This window comes from Crocuta crocuta, unplaced genomic scaffold (assembly GCF_008692635.1).
Source record: "Crocuta crocuta isolate KB4526 unplaced genomic scaffold, BGI_CrCroc_1.0 scaffold619, whole genome shotgun sequence".
In the NCBI taxonomy this organism is placed as follows: Eukaryota; Metazoa; Chordata; class Mammalia; order Carnivora; family Hyaenidae; genus Crocuta; species Crocuta crocuta.
In genome coordinates, this window is record NW_027533395.1 from 1,521,928 (window position 1) to 1,525,876 (window position 3,949).

General features: G+C 47.5%; 1 long non-coding RNA gene across 1 annotated transcript; it reads right to left on the reverse strand.

Moving 5' to 3' along the window:
- On the reverse strand, positions 1–3,949 carry LOC144218464 (uncharacterized). Its single transcript, XR_013331167.1, has 3 exons — positions 3,826–3,949; positions 196–353; positions 1–72 (listed from the first exon to the last, which is right to left on the reverse strand). It is a non-coding gene; the product is annotated as an uncharacterized LOC144218464 (long non-coding RNA).

The window sequence follows — 3,949 nt, forward strand, 5'->3', positions numbered from 1 at the left end:
TAGGTAGAAGCCTCGGAACAGCTTTTCCTCTAATTGCCAGAGGGAAGGCCTGGGCTTGGCTCTGAAGTCTCTCTGAAGGAGAGACAGAGTCAGAGAGATGAGTAAGAGGGTGGGACTGGAGGACAGGATTGGACCAGGAGACAGACAGATGTAAATGGGGAGAGGGGCCTGGGAGAGGCAAGGAAATGCACTTACTCTGGGGAGCAGAGGAGGCTCTCAGTGTGAATGGTGTAAGGATTGAGGAAGGGCCAGTGAGGGGGAGTCTCTTGAAGCCTCTCACCAGAATTACAGCCAAAGTGTAGAGCCAGTGGGATACCTGGTCTAGGCCTGATCTTTCAGAGGTTTTCCATTATCTGGTAAATAAAGGAAAAAGGAATGAACTGGGATGAGCTGAGGAAAGGGGATGAGAAGGTGGCCTTCTTCAAGAGTGAGGATGGCCCACTTCATTCTGGCCCCCCTTCAGCAGAAGGTTCTGGAGGAGCAGACTGTCCAGGTCTTTCATAGGTCTCAGATCCTCAGGCTTCTGCAACCTGATTCCAAAGTGACATGAAGTCATCCCAAAGTCTCTATTATCTTTGCTTTGTATGAGGAAAAATGGAGAGAAGTGTACATTGCCTCTGGAAACAGCCCCATGCGGGTTCCAGGAGCAGCCTGGAGACTTCGAATGAGGAGACAGGGTTTCCCCAGCAGAAGTGGACAGAGCCTTGATGCTGGGGTTGGAAGGCTACAGCTCAAGAAAGGAAGGAAAGGCTGAGATGAGTTACAGGGGCAGAGAGGATTCAGAGCCAGGTCAGTGTGCTGGCCTTGGCCCAGAACACTGACCTGGATGTAACTGAAATCATTGTCCAAAGGGGAAGTCAAGTGACCACTCATCACTAACTAGATTGGCTCACTGTTCTCATGACCCCTTTAGTAATAGTAGAGAGTCAATGCGGGATACGGGATTTATGAGGAGCTTAACAGAGGGAGAAAGGATATATTGGTGAACCACTTTCCCCATCTACCATACTGATCAGGCCCTAGTGAGTTGCCCAGCAAGTAGGTCTTCCCTATAAATTTGGGAAAGGGAAAGACACGAGGTGTATAAGGGAAGGGCTGCTTCAGAAGAGGAGATGGAATGGCTCCAAAGTAGAAAGTTTAGAAGTGCATGGCCAAGAGGGATCAGACCTAAAGACATTCAGAAAGACAGCATGGGTTGGATTTGCTAGAACTTCGCAGCCTCTCCAATAAAAATTGTTCCTTGCAGAATCCAGCACCTTCCCAGGTGACCCTAGATCTTTCTACTGAGGCCTTGGTGGGGGTATATGTTTTGTTTTAATGACAAGTTTAACTGAGGCTAGGAGTGGGCTCTTGATTCCATATTTGTTGCTCTTGTTAGTCTTGTCCATCATCTGCTTAATTATCAGCAGTCAGACTCTTAACTCAAACAGGGCTCCCATGCTTGGCGTGAGCGAAAGCCAGGAGTAGAATCTGTGGTCAATCCATTTCTTCTCCTGTGAATAGTTTTTTGGAAGCAGAGCTCCAAGGGGTCATGTGGATGGGGACAGCCAAGAAGCCATCAAGATAACAAAAGGGGAACAACTCTCAGTCAGTCCTAAGTCTGTCCTTCCCAGCTCTGTCCCCCAGCTTCAATTCCCCATCAGCACCCTGTCAAACCCTGGCCACCCCTTTCCGTTCCTCACATATCTTACTCACATGATTCTTCAGCCTTTCAAAGTCATGGATTTTAAGCTTGTGCATATTGATAGTCAAACACTGATTCCACCAGTGCACTGAAATTCTTCAAAACTGAATGTAGTAAATCCTTTGTATAATAAACTCTGTTGATGTCCCAATATCCTCCAGCTGGGTATTCACAAATGGGGCAGTGGTACAATAGTAGGATCTGGAGACGGGCGGGTGGGGGGCAGGTGGGGGTAGCCCATTCCACATCTGCCACCGTGTCTGTGCCTTCTTGTCCACTATTTCTGGGATGCTACAGAGAAACTGTGGGGCCCCTAATGGTATTCCAAGTTTCTCTGATTCAAAATCCACATGACTGATTCTAGGAAAGGGGAATTAGGAGTCAACCCCACTAGGACCTCCTCAGAATGAGATCCCATATGCTTAGTGGCTCTTTTAAGAATCTTTCCCTAAGGGTGCTGTTCCTGCATGAGACTGAGGAAATAGAGGTGAGAATAACAATTGGGAGGTGCTGTCTCAGAGGTAAGGAAGAAACTGAGTGGTTGCCTTGGTCGATATCTTCAGGCCAGGGCTAAGAGGAGAGGAGACAGAGCCAGGCTGCTGGCTGCCCTTTCATTCTGTGGACCAGGGCTGGAGAAGCTCACCAGGTTTCTGAAAGTTTCAAACCTTCCCCCAGACTGGTAAATTGGGACCATTTGGGTCTCTTTCCCCATAAGGATCAACTGTACAACCTTTAGAAGGAAGATGTCATGCAATTGTCTTTAGAGAGATCTTAACAGGGGAAGCAATGAGGTGTGGGGAGAGCTGGGGCCCCACTCAGCATCTGCTCTAGAGGCGCGAGGAGCCTGGAGAATGGGTAGACAGGCAGCAGGCTGAGGCTGTTCCAGCCTGTAGGAGGGAAGAAAGTGGGCATGAAGGATGGATACCTGCAAGCCTTGTATGGCTCCTAGCTCAGGAAGATAATTCCCAGAGAGAGAGAGAGAGAGAGAGAAATCTGAATTGTTAGGCCCTTGCAAGAAAAGAGAAAACAGGGCTTAGAGAGCTAGATTAGGACTCAAAAAAAGGACCCTTATGGGGGCTTAACCCTGATGGCTTCCCAGCATAGTGAAACACCTCTCAGTCCCACTTTGTTTATGATCATATGGGGGGTGGGGGGGAGTTCATTTTCAAAAAATGTTTAGCAATGATATTAGCTCATTAACATCTGGGAGCTGGCAGAAGACAAATGAGGGTGGGCAAAAACTGGAACCAGACACCTTGATTGCCTCACTAGCCTTTGAGGCAGAAACTGCTCTGCCCTCCCCACTCCAAATCCTGACATATACTGGACACAATGCCTTCATTCTGTTCTATAGAGAACAGTGGTCTGGATTCTGCCGATGCCGACCCTTCCCTGCCACCAGCATTTGTGCACCTGTCTCAATTTAAAGGCTCTTGGGGACCAGTCTGGAAATTAAAGGTCTTCACCATCATAAAGGAGCTTCTTAAAGTAGAGACAGATCTCTCCTCTCAGACTCAGGGATCCTCCAAGAGTGGGCTTATGTTTCTCCATTAAATTGGAGGCACTTGCATTGTGTTGAACCCTGGCCCCCAAAAGATAAATCTATTGAGAACCTTGAAATGTGATCTTATTTGGAATAAGTGTCCTTGCAGATGTAATTAAGGTAAGGGTCTCAAAAGGAGATTATCCTAGACCAGGATGGGCCCTAAATCCAAGAGAAAGTAGGCTCCTAAGACAGAAAAGGAGAAATCACAGAGCTAGAGAAGAGGCCTATGTGAAGACAGACACAGAGATCAGAGTAATAGATCTACAAGCCAAAGAACACTGATTATTCCCTGCCACCAGAAGCTAGGAAAGAGGCAGGGGACAGATTCTCCCTCAGAGCCTCCAGAACAAACTACTCCTGTGGACACCTTGACTTTGAACTTCTGGCCTCTAGAACTGTGAGTGAATAAATTCCTGTTGTTTCAAGCAACAAAGTTTACAGTTAATTTGTTACAGCAACCCTAGAAAGTTAATATACACCCAAAGATGAGATCAGGTCTCCCTAAGGATGAGGTGCATATTTTGGGTGGAGGCTATCTTTTTTGTGTCAGAGTCAGGGTGGCAAGAAAGGGAGATAATTTCAGGAAACTCCTCACCAGGCTAAGGCTGAGGTCAAGACTTAGGCCATGAACTTGACTTATTGGCAGAGCTGCTCCCTGAACTTGGCCAAGATGGTGTAATGCAGCTGCCCAGGATCTAAACTCTTAGTCCAGCTGGTCC